Raw genomic sequence first — 18634 nt, 5'->3', positions numbered from 1 at the left:
GCGAGCTCGGCGGCGGAGGCGCATGGAGGCGGTGAGGTGGCGGCGTCGGATAGGCTGGCGGCGGCGAAGAGGTGACGTGGCACGCTGCAATTGGGCGGAAGGAGGTGGCTGGCGAGATGGACGCGTCCGCCGGCGGGCGGACATGTCCGGCGGCGCGGAGGGAGTTGGATCTAGGGTTGGACTGCGCGAAAATTTCGGAGGAGAGCACATATTTATAGGTAGAGGGAGCTAGGAGAGTCCAAATGAGGTGTGGTTTTCGGCCACCTGATCGTGATCGAACGACCGAGATGATGGAGCAGGTTTAGGTGGGTTTTGGGCCAAATTGGAGGGGTGTTGGGCTGCAACACACACGAGGCCTTTTCGGTCCCTCGGTTAACCGTTGGAGTATCAAACGAAGTCCAAATGATACGAAACTTGACAGGCGGTCTACCGGTAGTAAACCAAGGCCGATTGGCAAGTATCGGTCCAATCCGGAAATGTTTAAACCCCACACATGAAAGAAAGGTAGAAACGACCACCGGAGGAGAACGGAGCGCCGGATTGCAAAACGAACAACGGGAAAAATGCTCGGATGCATGAGACGAACATGTATGAAGATGCAATGCACATGATGACATGATATGAGATGCATGACACTCAAGAAATGACAAGGCAACAACAGCGAATAACTGCACGACACCTGGCACATCGGTCACGGGGCGTTACAACATTCCACCACTACGAGAGGATCTCGTCCCGAGATCTAGAATGGCACCGGAGGGAAAAACGGAAGAGAAAGAGAAGAGGTAAAATGAAGTTGCTTCATTGACAAACGAGTGAAACCACGAACCTTGAGAGGGTTAAGCCATTTCGAGAAAAGAATACAACGGCGATGAACGAAGTTGAAAACACTCCGTTAGAAAAGAGGGACAAGGAAGAACAACTTCGAGCAGCACTCTGGTTGAGAAGTTATGCAAGACTTGATACGATGAAAAGAACATGAGAAGAGGACACGACACTCCATTTAAACAAGATAGAGAAGGGATAAGACTGATATAATTTGGACAGCACTTCGACTGTAAATGGAAGAAATTGAACATGATCTTGACAAAACGAGATGACGGGTGAAAAGAACAACATCGCAATGCCTCCGGAAGAAAAGAATAGAAGATAGATAATTGAAATAAAAGAATGGAGAAGAAAATGTCATCTTATGCCACAAAAGCGCTTGAGAAGGCATCCTTAGGAGACGGGTCGAGCGGAATTGTTGGAACCCCAACAACGAAAAGAATATACTTGATATGGTCTTATGGAATACATTTCAAAACTATGAGGTGAAATTCTGCCACTAACGAAACAATAGATTGGCTTGATATCAAGAAGGAGACGAGAAACTTATTCACCGGAAGGATAAAAGAAGAACTTGGGTCATTTATAAACACCATAATTAGCAACAATCCTTAGGGAAAGCTTTAGGTGAAATATAACCCAAGTTAACTCCCATGACGAGATTGATGGATTTAAAATACCCTATTCTTAACAACATGTGAATCATGAAACATGAACTCAAATTATCAAGAATGACATAATACCATCTCCAATGATATGGTAGAAAGAAATGCACTCCGGATTGCAAGATGAAGAAAGCTTGAGCTTCTGTGAAAAGAATTTCGATGAACACTTCGAGAAGGAGTATCAAACGAAAAGAAAAAAAGAAGAAGTTGAAAACACAAAGTGAAACCTTGTAATGATTTAGATGGATCTCCGTGATGAAGTAATTGAAAAAGGTTGGAACTCCGGGAAAAATAGAAGATGAAACAAAGAAACCGAGAATTTTTTCAATGAACCTTCGGAATAAGGAATTAATCATTTGGATGAACAAGAATAAGAATTATGTTATGCTTATCCTTCACCAATTTAAATTGATGACAATCCACGGATTTGGCATACTACTTATTCTTGTAGCAAGGATGAAGATAGATATAGCTCAACTTGAGCAGGTCTTCAACGATCCACCGGTAGTATTGAAACAACGACTGAATTGATAAGGAAGAGAAATCTTGAACGAACCACCGTAAGAATTAAAAAAATGAACGAAGAGAAGATAAAGAAACACCGGGAGGAATTAGCAAATGAACGAAAATACTTGCTAGGATTTAGATACATGAGAACGAAAAGATCACGAACTGATTAGATTTCACTTGACCGATGTACCGTCAAGATTGTAGAATGATAACTGAATGCTGAGAATGAATAAACCTTCCGAAATGATGGCCTTCGGAGGCACAAGCTGAAAAGACTCCTGAATTAATCCGGATGGTTGAAAAGAATTCTCACATCGAAAACAATTTTGAGAGGATGGCATTAAGCTAGAATCACGAATCTCTGAGAGAACGGATAAAATATGGAGGGAAAACTCTTCTTCGGTCTTCAAAATCCGAGAATGATGACGATAAACAATCACCATGAATCGTTGAGATACTCCGGAATGAGAAATGGAAAGGTTGAACCAACGATGAAAATAAATGAAAGATCTTGGAGAAAGACATTTGACTGATGACAATGCATTCTTACGTCAAATTTCGAAAAGAATTTGATGGTAGCTCCGGGAAAATAGAAGAGTCAGGTAAGATCCTGGGAAAAGACCTGTGGGTTAGGGCCCACTCAAAAGAAACACCGTAGAATCATTTGGAAGGGAGATTGCACTGGTTGAATTAAATGACTTGTATGAGGGAACATCCTCGAAATAGGTTGAACGGATCTTGGATGACAAGGCGAGCCTTCTGAGATATCTTCAGGGCACCGGAACAAATGAATAGCGAGAAGTGAAAGAATATGAGGAGCACCGGCATGATAGGGTATTTGAAACGAGGAAAAAGATATGATGAACACCGAAGGCTTGAATTGGTTCCACCGGAGAAGAAAATGGGTGACGAGAGACGAACTTGAAGCTTCATTAGCATCTTCCTGAGAATCACCGGGAAAGTACATGAAGGAAAAGAATGGAGAGACTTCACATCAATGAAGGATACTTGAATAATAAATCTAAGTCCTTGAAGAAAACAAGGGTGGGAGGGAGGGAAATCAAAGGCAACTTGGAGACGGATGAAACAAACACCGTTCAGAAGAAACTGATATTTGATCTTGCAGATGTTGAAATGATCGGATCCACTTGAAGAGAAACACGCCGATTAAAAAGGATTGACAAAAACAATCTTGATGATCAAGAAGGATTGGTATTCATATCGGAGTATGAGAATACCATTTGGGGAAGGGATGGAATCAACATTTGGCTTTGAAGCAACTCGAATACCACAACTCAAAAACAAAACAAAGGATTGGCTTGCAGAATAAGCCGAAACAAACATATGATAGAGATTTCGTCTGAAGTTTTCGTGGTGGGGCCCACACGGGCTCGATCGTACAGCACCATCATGTACAAGGCAGTGCACATGACATAGCAGCGTCCCTGAGTCGGCATAGCCAAGGACTCTTTAAGACACAACGAGACCACTGTAAAACCGACCGTGAATAGGCGGACCACTAGACGTCGAACCCCAATTTCATATCATACATCCGTCGGAAAGAAATTCTAAGAGCTACTTGAATAACCCACCTATGAAACTCCCGAACCTTTCCGGTTATGCAATCAGGTGTTGGGGATACAGGGGAAGCATAATATCTCACCCAAAACTAGCAAATCCTACATCCAGCTGTATCCGTCCTTCAACACATAACCAAGAAACCTTCGGAAACCATCTACATCAACCTTCGAAAAGCATCCGCTATACAAGTTATGGCGATACTCCCGAACTCCCGCCCCAGTACTGGGTGGCGTCGAGGTTATCTCACCAACGAACTGCATAAAAAGAGATTTTCGATGTCGGCGTACTAAACTCAGGTATTCCAGAACTTCAACGATAAAATTATGATGACAACACCTCAGAGCTCAACTCCCCGGGACACTTCCACTAAACCCCTGACAGGAGGCACCAAGACAATGTTCTCATCATAAAACCATCGGAACGATTCCAAGATACCCGCGTGATCCTAAAATTTTTTTAGTGCAATTTGAGAAGAGAAGAGTCAAAACTCTACGTCAGGATGCCTTACCAGAGCGATGAGGAGACTGGGAAGTAAAAAGAATTCCTAATCTCTCTGATATATAACTCCTAAAGACTCAAAACATTTTTCTAGACACAACTCGGCCACTAAAAACGATCAAGCAATGGGGCTCCTAAGGTCGGGGAAGGCTCTGATACCAACTTGTAACACCCTCGATGCGACTATAGCTCCCACGTGTCGAGGCACGACTTAGAGACATAATCGCATTGAAGGCATATGTCGCAAGTTAGGCAATCTTCACAACATCCCATGTAATATGATAATAAAAGGGGAGATAACATAGTTGGCTTACACTCGCCACGTCAATCAAGTACATAAATAACATTACATCATCCAAACACTCATGGCCCGACTACGGCGCCAAAATAAAAGAGAACCCAACATGCGACACGGTCCCAATCACCCCCAACTGGGCACCACTACTGATCATCGGGAAAGGAAACATAGTAACGTTGAGAGTCTTCGTCGAACTCCCACTTGAGCTCATACGCGTCACCTGGAGCGGAATCATCAGGCCCTGCATCTGGTATAGTAGTAATCTGTGAGCCACAGGGACTCAGCAATCTCGCACCCTCACGATCAAGACTATTTAAGCTTATAGGTATGGCAAGGTAATATAAGTGGAGCTGCAGCAAGCGACTAGCAAGTATGGTGGCTAACTTATTCGCAACAGAGGGCGAGAAGAGGAGGCAAAGCGCGAGTGAGAAACTAGAGAGCAACCTGCGCAAACATTACTCCAACACCGTGTCCACTTCCCGGACTCCGCCGAGAAGAGGCCATCACGGTAACACACTCAGTTGATTCATTTCAACTAAATTAAGGTTCAAGTTATCTACAACCGGACATTAACAAATTCCCATCTGCCCATAACCGTGGGCACGACTTTCGAAAGTTCAAATCCCTGCAGGGGAGTCCCAACTTAGCCCATGACAAGCTCTCACGGTCAACGAAGGAATAGACCTCTTCCCAAGACGTTCCGATCAGACTTGGTATCTCGGTAATTCAAGACACTTCGACAGGTTAAAACAAGACCAGAAAACCGCCCGAATGTGCCGACAAATCCCGATAGGAGCTGCACATATCTCTTTCTCAGGGCACACTCAGATTGTCTAAACTTCCGGTAGGCCAGCCCAGAGTTGCCCCTGGTAGCCACCGGCGGCTGACGGTTTGGACCAACACTCAGAGGAGCACTGGCCCGGGGGGGGGGGGTTAAAAATAATGATGACCCTTGAGTCTGCAGAACCCAAGGGAAAGAAAAGGCTAGGTGGCAAATGGTAAAACCAAGGTTGGGCATTGCTGGAAAAGCTTTAATCAAGGCGAACTATCCAGGGGTTCCCATTATAACCCAACCGCGTAAGGAACGCAAAATCCGGGAACATAACACCGATATGACGGAAACTAGGGCGGCAAGAGAGGAACAAAACACTAGGCGAGAGGCCGAGCCTTCCACCCTTTACCAAGTATATAGATGCATTAAGATAACATAGCAATATAATGATATCCCAACAAGTAAATAAATGTTCCAATAGGAACGGCCTCCGATCTTCACCTGCAACTAGCAACGCTATAAGAGGGGCTGAGCAAAGAGGTAACATAGCCAATCAACGGTTTGCTAGGACAAAGGTGGGTTAGAGGTTTGACATGGCAATTTGGGAGGCTTGCAAGCAAGTGGTAGGCATCGCAGCATTGGCATAGCAAAAGAGCGAGCAAACTAGCATAGCAAAGATAGTAGTAATTTCGAGGGTATGATCATCTTGCCTGCATAGTTGTCAGAGTTGACTGGATCCTCGAAAGCAAACTCAACGGGCTCCTCATTAGCGAACTCGTCTCCCGGCTCTACCCATACAAGACAAACAAGCAACAAGTATACAATCAACCACGTGCAAGGATCAAGCAATATGATGCAATGATGATATGCTATGCGGGATGCGATGCGGGATGCCAAATGCAAGATATGACAGGAAATGCATGAACCTGGCCTGAACTTGGAAATCCAAGTGTGCCACTGTAAATATGAGATGAAATCGCTTGAAAACGATATAAAGAACGCCGGAATCGGAGTTACGGTTTGGAAATGGCAAGCGATTCAAAAATGACACCGGTCTGCGATTTACAGCAAGTAGGCATCTAGATGCAACGAAATAAATATGCTACAGCACCCAAACATGACAAAAAAATACATGGCAGGGATTCACACAAGATGCTTAACAAAATTCTAGCACTGAGCTACGGCCAAATCATCCATCAACAGGTTCAAACAAGCATGGCAAAAATGCATATGGCAAACAGATCTCAGACTTGGTGAAATTAACACTTGTCTGGAATTTCAGATCAGGTAGCCCTCTTCGGAGCAACAAAACTACATGCTACAGGACCTGATCATGGCAAAGTAAAGCATGGCATGGAGCTACTCAACTAGCTTAACAAAAGTCCCTTAGTGACCTTGAGCCAAAAGGGATCAGAAAATACAATTGCAAGCATGCGAACATAGCAAAAACATAATCAGTTTCAGATTTAGTGAAAAACTGACACATGCTGAAATATAACTCAAGTAGGCATGTTTACGAGCTCGATGCACTCACTACAGAGCAAGTCATGGAAAGACAAGCATACATCCATCAAGAAGGAACAAAATGCAAGCTAGACATGTCAAGAACAATAGCATAGCATGCACGGATCAACAACAACATCACCGGCAAAATTGCAAACAAGTTGACAATCTGCCCAGATTCACAAAGTAGCAAAAGTAGAGCTCGATTGACTCAAGCTAGGGTGCTCCATAATTGCAAACAAAGACATGGATGGATAGCGATCTACAACATTAACAAAACTCCCTTACTGATCGTCCTCAAAAGAGGTACGGATCACTAGGAAACAACAAGAACATATGGCATCATGAGATAAACAACTCCAGGACTTAGTGAAAACTACTAAGTCCCTGAAAACAGACTTAGCAAGTGCACCACTTTGCAAGCTTGCACAAGTCACCACACACATCCTAAAAATACATGGGTTGCACCTCTGGAAAGATGACAAAACCCTTAACAAAACACATGTAGAACTCACGGGCATATCATGCACACAATAATCATGGCAAAAATGACAAAAGTGCTAAACGAAGTAGCAGATCTGACAATTAACTCAAGTAGCCCTCTTCTAACAGCATTTCGGACATCAAGATGAACTCTAATGAAAATGATGCAATGGAATGAAATGATGTATTCTCTGAGATGAACATTTTGATATGCTATATGCATGAATCGGAGCTACGGATGCAAAGTTACGATGCGATGAACATGTGCATATGGATTTGGGAAACTCAAGACTTAGAAGAAATTTACCCCGCGGAAAAAGTCAACGGCGGACGGGGATATCCAGGACGGAGCGGTGCGGGGACGGGCGAGGGCGTTTGGATCGGGGACCGGTGGATCTGGTCCCGATCCGGATCGGATCCGGCCGGAGCTCCGGCGAGCGGTGGAACTCCGGCGAGGCACGGTGGAGCTCCGGCGGCGGGGAGCCTCGGTGGCGGCGGCGGGGCCGCGCCGGCAAAGGGCGGCGCCGGCGGGAAGGAGCGGTGGCGGGAGCAACGGCCCGGGCCGCGAGCTCGCGCGGCGGCGGCGGAGATGGCGGCACGGTGGCATGCGGCGGCCGGCGGCGAAGGCGCGCGGCAGGCGGGGCGAGCTCGGCGGCGGAGGCACATGGAGGCGGTGAGGTGGCGGCGTCGGATAGGCTGGCGGCGGCGAAGAGGTGACGTGGCATGCTGCCATTGGGTGGAAGGAGGTGGCCGGCGAGATGGACGCGTCCGCCGGCGGGCGGACATGTCCGGCGGCGCGGAGGGAGTTGGATCTAGGGTTGGACTGCGCGAAAATTTCGGAGGAGAGCACATATTTATAGGTAGAGGGAGCTAGGAGAGTCCAAATGAGGTGCGGTTTTCGGCCACGTGATCATGATCTAACGACCGAGATGATGGAGCAGGTTTAGGTGGGTTTTGGGCCAAATTGGAGGGGTGTTGGGCTGCAACACACACGAGGCCTTTTCGGTCCCTCGGTTAACCGTTGGAGTATCAAACGAAGTCCAAATGATACGAAACTTGACAAGCGGTCTACCGGTAGTAAACCAAGGCCGCTTGGCAAGTCTCGGTCCAATCCGGAAATGTTTAAACCCCACACATGAAAGAAAGGTAGAAACGACCACTGGAGGAGAACGGAGCGCCGGATTGCAAAACGGAGAATGGGAAAAATGCTCGGATGCATGAGAGGAGACACCTTTAGAGCACCTTTATAATCACCCAGTTACGTTGTGACGTTTGGTAGCACACAAAGTGTTCCTCTGTTAAACGGGAGTTGCATAATCTCATAGTCATAGGAACGTGTATAAGTCATGAAGAAAGCAATAGCAACAAACTAAACGATCAAGTGCTATGCTAACGGAATGGGTCAAGTCAATCACATCATTCTCCTAATTATGTGATCCCGTTAATCAAATGACAACTCATGTCTATGGTTAGGAAACATAACCATCTTTGATCAACGAGCTAGTCAAGTAGAGGCATACTAGTGACACTCTGTTTGTCTATGTATTCACACATGTATTATGTTTCCGGTTAATACAATTCTAGCATGAATAATAAACATTTATCATGATATAAGGAAATAAATAATAACTTTATTATTGCCTCTAGGGCATATTTCCTTTAATTAGGGTTGAGGGCGGTGGAGTCCCAGGGGGCCCACGTGGCAGGGGGCGCCCTGCACCCTCGTGGGCACGGTGTGGGCCCCCTGATGCTGATTCTTTCTCCAATATATTTCAGTAATTCCAAAACGTGTCTCCGTGGATTTTCTGGTCATTCCGAGAACTTCTATTTCTGCGCAGAAATAACACCATGGAAGTTCTGCTGAAAACAGCGTCAGTCCGGGTTAGTTCCCTTGAAATCATGCAAGTTAGAGTCCAAAACAAGGGAAAAAGTGTTTGGAAAAGTAGATACGTTCGAGACGTATCAACTCCCCCAAGCTTAAACCTTTGCTTGTCCTCAAGCAATTCAGCTGACAAATTGAAAGTGATAAAGAAAAACTTTTACAAAATCTGTTTGACCTTGTTGTTGCAAATATGTAAAGCCAACATTCAAGTTTTCAGCAAAGATTATGAACTAATCATATTCACAATAACATTTAGGTCTCATGTTTACTCATATCAATGGCTTAATCAACTAGCGAGCAATAATAATAAATCTCAGATGACAACACCTTCTCAAAACAATCATAACATGATATAACAAGATGGTATCCGCTAGCCCTTTCTGAAACCGCAAAACATAAATGCAAAGCACCGCTGAAGATCAAGGACTGACTAGACATTTTAATTCATGGTAAAAGAGATCCAGTCATACTCAATGTAAATTAACAACAATGCATGCAAATGACAACGGTGCTCTCCAACTGGTGCTTTTTAATGAGAGGATGATGACTCAACATAAAAGTAAATAGATAGGCCCTTCGCAGAGATTTGCAGAGGTGCCAGAGCTCGAGTTTTGAAATAGATATAAATAATATTTTGAGTGGCATACTTTCATTGTCAACATAAGAAACAAGAGATCTCGATATCTTCCATGCTACACACATTATAGGTGGTTCCCAAACAGAATGGTAAAGTTTATATTCCCCACCACCGACAAACGTCAATCCATGGCTTGTCCGAAACAACTGGTGTCATCCAACTAACAACAATACCGGGGAGTTTTGTTTGCAATTCTTTTGATTTGATTTGAGCATGGGACTGGGCATCCCGGTTACCAGCCATTTTCTCGTGAGTGATGAGCGGAGTCCACACATCATGAGAATAACCCACCTAGCATGGAAGATATAGACAGCCCTAGTTGATACATGAGCTATTCGAGATTACAAAACAAAATTTCATTTGAAGATTTAGAGTTTGGCACATACAAATTTATTTGGAACGGCAGCTAAATACCGCATATAGGAAGGTATGGTGTACTCATATGGAATAACTTTGGGGTTTATGGAAGTGGATTCACAAGCAGTATTCCCGCTTAGTACAAGTGAAGGCTAGAAAGAGATTGGGAAGCGATCAACTATAGAGCGACAACAGTCAAGAACATGCATTAAGATTAATAAACAATGAGTGCAAGCATGAGTAGGATATAAATCACCATGAACATAAATATCGTGGAGGCTATGCTGATTTTGTTTCAACTACATGCATGAACAAGTGCCAAGTCAAGCCAGTCGAATTGTTCAAAGGAGGATACCACCCTATCATACCACATCACAACCATTTTAATAACATGTTGGCACACAAGGCAAACCATTATAAACTCCCAGCTAATTAAGCATGGCATGAGCAACTACAATCCCTAATTGTCATTGCAAACATGTTTCATTCGTAATAGGATGAATCAAGAACGATGAACTAATCATATTTACAAAAACAAGATTGGTAGATTTCATACCAGCTTCTCTCATCTCACTCAATCCAACATATATAATCATTATTGCCTTTCACTCGCATGACCGAACGGTGTGGATAATAATAGTGCTCATGCATTGGACTATGCTAGAATCTGCAAGCATTTAATACAAGGAAGAAGACAAGGTAATATGGGCTCTTGGTTAAATCAGCAATAATACATATGAGAGCCACTCAATATTTTCATCATGGTCTTCTCCTCTCGACCCCAAAGAATAAGAAAAGAAATAAAACTATTTACATGGGAAAGCTCCCAACAAGCAAAAGAAGAGCGAGAAATCTTTTTGGGTTTCCTTTTAATTACTACTACTACAGGCATGGAAATTAGACTAGCTAAAAGCTACAACTAATTTTTTTTATTTTTCTTAAGGTTTTTCAAACACACAAGAAGAAGGCTTAGAAAAGAAAAGAAACTAGCATGGATAGTACAATGAAAAAGTATGAGCACCGACAACTAGAATAGTGTGTGAACATGAATGTAATGTCGGTGAGAAATACGTACTCCCCCAAGCTTAGGCTTTTGGCCTAAGTTGGTCTATGGCCACTGCTGGCCTGGCGGATATCCAAAGTCATAATTGGGGGTGTACTGAGATGCAACAGCTACTTCCTGAAGAGCTGCAACTTGGAGGCGAGTTGCCTCTGTCCTCCTCTCATACTCGTTCGCCTCCTCCCTGGTTATAACATATCTCCTTTTTGCTTGAAAGTTAAAGAAAGTAGGAGGAGGGAGCACAACATGGACAGTGCGCTGTCTGTCAAAGATTAGTCGGTACTGGAGGAACTGTTCATTCCTCTCAAGAAACTGATGGCGAACCATACCACTATAATCTAGATAAGTAGGAGGCAACTCCATATCATTTCCATGTATGGTTACACCAAGATAATTAGCTACACGAGTTGCATAAATTCCACCAAACAAATCTCCACTTGCACCGTTAAGATGCAACTTTCATGCAACAATGGCCCCCAAGTTATATTGTTTATCACCTAATACCGCACTCTTGAGGACACTAAGATCTGGAACGCACAAGTGACAAGCCTCATCTTACCGTTAATGCATCTACCTACAAAGAGAGCAAAATAATGTATGGAAGGGAAATGAATGCTCCCTATGGTAGCTTGTGTGATTTCCCTAGATTCCACCATAGTGATACTAGCAAGAAAGTCTTTATATTCAGATTTGTGAGGTTCACGAACATTGTCCCACTGCGGGAGTTTACAAGCAGTATTAAAATCTTCTAGGTCCGTGGTATATGATTTATCATAAAGATCAAATAAAATAGTGTGAGAATTGCATGAGGATGTAAATTTAAACATCCTCGCAAAGGAATCAGTTAGGTAGTGGTATTGTCGGAACTTATCTGACACGAAGTCCTCAAGATCAGCATTACGCGCATATGCGTCAAATTCATACTTGATGCCTGCCTGGACAATAAAATCCTCAGATGGCCATTCACAAGGCCGCACTTGAGCTTCCCTCGGTGGTTCATCGTCCGGCTCACGTATCATGAGCCTTGGTCCTTGCTTCCTTGAGGAACCACCTTGGTACATTTTCCTATGCATTTTTCTTTCTCTGAAAAATTTCTGAAATTTTAGTAACTCAAAATAAAAGTGAACCAAACTAAACAAGATTGATAGAAGCTACTCCCACATGTGCCTAGAGGCTATATCATGCATTAAAACTACTTTTGACCACATAAATTTGACATGCAAGCTCAAGAACAGGGTCACCTTGGCAGCAAAAATTTGCAATAAATAAAGCACTAGAACAAAAACTAATTGGACCTTTGGAGGAGTCACATACCGAAGAACAATCCCCCAAAACAGTTTTGTGAATGGAGCTTTGAGAAAAGGGATCGAAAATGGTAGCATGATGAGCTAGAACATGGGTTTGAGCTATGGGAGGATTTTTTCTAGAGGAAGACGAAGTGAGTGGGTACTAGAATAAGTGGAGGGGGCCCACGTGGGGCCCACGAGAAAGACGGGCGCACCTCAGGTGGGTGGGCGCGCCCTATGCCCTCGTTGCCAAATGGTGGGCCCCCCTGGTGTGTTCTCAGTGCCAGAAATTCTTAAATATTCTACAAAAATCATATTTCATTTTCAGGACATTTGTAGAACTTTTATTTTGGGGTTATTTTTATTGCAAAGATAATTCGAAAACAGGGAGAAAATACTATTTTTTTTCTTTATTTAATCTAAATAACAGAAAGTAAAAGGAGGGTACAGATAGTTGTGCTTTCTAACTTCATCCATCTCGTTCTCACCAAAAGGAATCCACTAACAAGGTTGATCAAGTCTTGTTAAGAAAGTCTTTTCGAATAACATGAAACCGGAGAATTTTCGAATAACGCTAGGTTACCTCAACGGGGATATGCATGTCCCCAAAAATAAGAATATCATATTTCTTCTTGACAGTAGGAAGAGGGAATTCAAAACCTCCAATAGTAATCGTTGTAATTTTTCCAATAGAATTGATACTGTGGACATGAGGTTGTTTCCTCGGAAAGTGTACAGTATGCTCATTACCATTAACATGAAAAGTGACATTGCCTTTGTTGCAATTAATAACATCCCTTGCAGTAATCAAAAAGGGTCTACCAAGGATAATCGACATACTATCGTCCTCGGGAATATCAAGAATAACAAAGTCTGTTAAAATAGTAATGTTTGCAACCACAACACGCACATCCTCACAAATACCGACAGGTATAGCAGTTGATTTATCGGCCATTTGCAAAGATATTTCAGTAGGTGTCAACTTATTCAAATCAAGTCTACGATATAAAGAGAGAGTCATAACACTAACACCGGATCCAAGATCATATAAGGCAGTTTTAACATAGTTTCTTTTAATGGAGCAAGGTATAGTTGGTACTCCTGGATCTCCTAGTTTCTTTGGTATTCCACCTTTGAATGTATAATTGGCAAGCATGGTGGCAATTTCAGCTTCTGGTATCTTTGTTTTGTTTGTAACAATATCTTTCATATACTTAGCATAAGGATTCATTTTAAGCATATCTCAAAAGCATACGCAAAAAGATAGGTCTAATCATTTCAGCAAAGCACTCAAAATCCTCATCATCCTTTTTCTTGGATGGTTTTGGAGGAAAAGGAATGGGTTTCTGAACCCATGGTTCTCTTTCTTTACCGTGCTTCCTAGCAACGAAATCTCTCTTATCATAACATTGATTTTCTTTGATTGTGGGTTATCAAGATGAACAGCAGGTTCAATCTCTACATCATTGTTATTGCTAGGTTGAGCATCAACATGAACATCATCATTATCACTAGGTTCATGTTCATTACCAGATTGTGTTTCAGCATCAGAAATAGAAATGTCATTGGGATTCTCAGGTGTGTCAACAACAGGTTCACTATAAGCATGCAAAGTCCTATCATTTTTCTTTTTCTTCTTCTTAGAAGGACTAGGTGCATCAACATTAGTTCTTTGAGAATCTTTCTCAACTCTCTTAGGGTGGCCCTCGGGATATAAAGGTTCCTGAGTCATTCTACCCCCTCTAGTCATAACTCTAACAGCATTATCAATTTTCTTATTATTTAATTCTTTGAGCAAATCATCTTGTGCTTTAAGCACTTGTTCTACCTGAGTGCTAACCATAGAAGCATGTTTCCTAATAAGTTTAAGGTCACCTTTAACTCTAGACATATAATGACTCAAGTGTTCAACCATATAAGCATTATGTTTCAATTGTCTACCAACATAAGCATTGAAGTTTTCTTGTTTAACAATAAAATTATCAAACTCATCCAAGCATTGGCTAGCAGACTTAATACGAGGAATATCACCTTCATCAAAGCTATAGAGTATTTACCTTTACTACATGTGTCGGGTTATTAAGACCATGTATTTTTTCAATAGGTGGTAAATTCTTAACATCTTCAGCTTTAATACCCTTTTCTTTCATAGATTTCTTTGCCTCTTGCATATCTTCAGGACAGAGGAATAGAATACCTGTTTTCGGAGTTGGCTTAGGAGTTGGTTCAGGAAGTGTCCAATCATTATCATTACTCAATATATTATTCAATAGCAATTTAGCTTGCTCAACAGTTCTTTCGCTAAAAACACAACGAGCACAACTATCCAAGTGGTCTCCGGAAGCATCGGTTAGTCCATTATAAAGATATCAAGTATTTCATTTTTCTTGAGAGGATGATCAGGCAAAGCATTAAGTAATCGGAGAAGCCTCCCCCAAGCGTGTGGGATATTTTCTTCTTAAATTTGCACAAAATTATATATTTCCCTTAAGGCAGCTTTTTTCTTATTAGTGGGGCAATATTTAGCAGAGAAGTAATAAATCATATCATGGGGACTATGAAGACAACCAGGAGCAAGAGAATTAAACCATGTTTTAGCATCACCCTTTAATGAGAACAGAAATAACTTAAGGATATAGGAGGAACAATTTTTTTCCTCATGAGTGAACGGGGTGGCTATATCATTCAATTTAGTAAGATGTACCACAAAAGTTTCAGATTCATAGCCATAAAAAGGATCAGATTCAACGAAAGTAATTAACTTAGGATAAGTGAAGTAGGAAAAGCAAGGTCATATTTCATTCTAACAAGGTCATATTTCATTCTATCTGATAGGTGAAGTAGGAAAAGCAGGGTCATATTTCATTCTAGCATTCAAAGACTTTTCTTTCAGCTTAGCTAACAGTTTCTTAAGATCATATCTATCTTTGCTAGCAAAAAGGTCTCAAGTAGTCTCTTCATCCATAACATGACCCTCAGGCAGATCAGGCAATTCATATCTAGGGGGAGCATCTTCATCATCACTTTCATCAATATTATCTGTTTCAATAATTTCATTCTCTCTAAACCTAGCAAGTTGTTCATCAAGAAATTCACCTAATGGCACAGTATTATTAAGCATAGAAGTAGTTCCATCATAAGCATCATCAATAGCAGAAGTGGCATCATCAATAAGATGCGACATATCAGAATCAATAGCAGGAGTACGTGTCGCAAGTTTACTCAAAATAGAAGGAGAATCAAGTGCAGAGCTAGATGGCAGTTCCTTACCTCCCCTCGTAGTTGAGGGAAAAATCTAGGTTCTTCCATCTTTCAAGCTCCTCATAGTGATCAAAAGATATAAATCCCAAGTGACTCAAAGAATAGAGCTATGCTCCACGGCAACGGCGCCAGAAATTCGTCTTGATAACCCACAAGTATAGGGGATCACACCAATTTTCGAGGGTAGAGTATTCAACCCAAATTTATTGATTCGACAAAAGGGGAGGCAAAGAATATTCTCAAGTATTAGCAGTTGAGTTGTCAATTCAACCACACCTGAAAGACTTAATATTTGCAGCAAAGTATTTAGTAGCAAAGTAGTATGGAAGTAACTGTAACGGTGGCAAAAGTAACAGTAGTAGTTTTTGTAGCAATCGTAACAATGGCAACGGAAAAGTAACTAAGAAAAGATCAATATATGAAAAGCTCGTAGGCAATGGATTAATGATGGATAATTATGTCGGATGTGATTCCTCATGCAACAGTAATAACATAGGGTGACACAGAACTAGCTCAAGTCCATCAATGTAATGTAGGCATGTATTCTAAATATGGTCATACGTGCTTATGGAAAAGAACTTGCATGACATCTTTTGTCCTACCCTCCCATGGCAGCGGGGTCCTATTGGAAACTAAGGGATATTAATGCCTCCTTTTAATAGAGTACCGACCAAAGCATTAACACTTAGTGAATACATGAACTCCTCAAACTACGGTCATCACCGAGAGTGGTCCCGATTATTGTCACTTCAGGTTTGCCTGATTATAACACATAGTAGGTGACTATTGACTTGCAAGATAGGATCAAGAACTCACATATATTCATGAAAACATAATAGGTTCAGATCTGAAATCATGGCACTCGGGCCCTAGTGACAAGCATTAAGCATAGCAAAGTCATAGCAACATCAATCTTAGAACATAATGGATACTAGGGATCAAACCCTAACAAAACTAACTCGATTACATGGTAAATCTCCTCCAACCCATTACCATCCAGAAAGCCTATGATGGGATTACTCACGCACAGCGGTGAGCATCATGAAATTGGTGATGGAGGATGGTTGATGATTACGATCGCGACGGATTCCCCTCTCTGGAGCCCCGAACAGACTCAGATCATCCCTCCCGAGGAAGATTAGGGCTTGGCAGCGGCTCCGTATCGTAAAATGCGATGGCTCCTTCTCTCTAATCTTTTCCTCCCTGAAAGTGAATATATGAAGTTGGGGTTGAGGTCGGTGGAGTCCCAAGGGGCCCACGAGGTAGGGGGCGCGCCCTAGGGGGGCGCCCTGCACCCTCGTGGACAGGGTGTGGGCCCCCTGATGCTGATTCTTTCACCAATATTTTTCATTAATTCCAAAACGTGTCTCTATGGATTTTCAGGTCATTCCGAGAACTTTAATTTCTGCACAAAAATAACACCATGGTAGTTCTGCTGAAAACAACGTCAGTCCGGGTTAGTTCCATTCAAATCATGCAATCTTGAGTCCAAAACAAGGGCAAAAGTGTTTGGAAAAGTAGATATGTTGGAGACGTATCAGAGTCCTGGATTAGGGGGTCCCCAGGCATCCAGGCTATGTGACGTGGGCCGGAATGGTGGGCCGTGAAGATACAACATAGAAGGCTTCCCCCATGTCCGAATGGGACTCTCCTTGGCATGGAAGTCAAGCTTGGTGTTCGGATATGAAGATTCCTTTCTCTGTAAACCGACTCTGTACAACCCTAGCCCCCTCCGTGTCCATTTAAACCGGAGGGTTTAGTTGGTATAGGCAATCATAATCATATAGGCTAGACATCTAGGGTTTAGCCATTACGATCTCGAGGTAGATCAACTCTTGTAACCCCTATACTAATCAAAGTCAATCAACCAGGAAGTAGGGTATTACCTCCATTAAGAGGGCCCGAACATGGGTAAACATCGTGTCCCCTGCCTCCTGCAACCTTCGATCCTTAGACGCACAGTTCGGGACCCCCTACCCTAGATCTGCCGGTTTTGACACCGACAGCTCTCTTCCGCCGGTCGACTCGCCACCGCTCCACCGCTTCCATGGCTGGCGCCCGTCGAGCCTGTGCTGAGCGTCAGGCCGCCCTCGCTGCTCACGTCGCCCAGACAGTGCCTGCCGGCAGGCCTCCCCGTCATTCTCCATTGCCTGCCACCAATGCCAGAACCGGCCCGGTGGGGCACGAGCAGCAAGCTTCCTCACTGCACCCCTCCGTGCGGCGTGATGGATGCATGGCCACCCCGTCGCTGAGTCGGGCTGGTTCGTCATCTCATGCTCGCCGTGCGCCTGTCACATCCCTAGCTTATGGTACTGCCTGGTGTTTTGCATCTTGTTGCATCATGTTTAAATTCTATTTAAGTTGAAATAGGGATTGACCAAACCCTAGCATCAGAAAGAATTCTACTAGGTTCAAATAAAAATATTTTCAATGAACCCAAAATGCCTTCCCAAAAATGTTCATCATCTTTGGATTGGTCTAGAACCTCTGCCAAAAATGGTGCATATTTTTCTAGGACACTTTGGATTTTTGAATTAATCCATAAGTATTTGAATTTGGACATTTAAATCTTATAAATATTTTTAATTGTCCAAATAATCCTGAAAGTACTTGAGGGCTGTTGGGAAATATTTCAAAGGTGCCTAAAATTATTTTCAGGATTTAACCAAGTGGTTTAGTATTTTCACTAAGTCAAAAACAACAGCAGAAAATAGAAAAAACAGAAATAAAAGAGAGAGAGAGAGAGACTACCTGTGTTACCTGCAGGCCCAGCCCACCTGGCAGCCCAGCCACCTGGCCGGCCCACCGAGGGCAGGGGCGTCTTCTTCCTCCTGCTAGAAGGCCGAGGAGAAGACAGCCACGGCGCCGCGGCGTGCCACACCGGCAGCTGCCTGCCTGGCTGCCCCCTCATCGCCCTGGACTCCCTCCGCGATGCCACGCACTCCCTCTTGACACCCTCGCTCTCTCCCTGGACCCCCTCCCCCTCGTCTTCTCTCTCCCGCAGCACCACCGA

The sequence above is a fragment of the Triticum urartu genome, chromosome 4A (genome assembly GCF_056163025.1).
Source record: "Triticum urartu cultivar PI428250 chromosome 4A, HENAU_Tu73, whole genome shotgun sequence".
NCBI classification, from domain to species: domain Eukaryota; kingdom Viridiplantae; phylum Streptophyta; class Magnoliopsida; order Poales; family Poaceae; genus Triticum; species Triticum urartu.
This window is presented reverse-complemented; position numbering follows the sequence as displayed.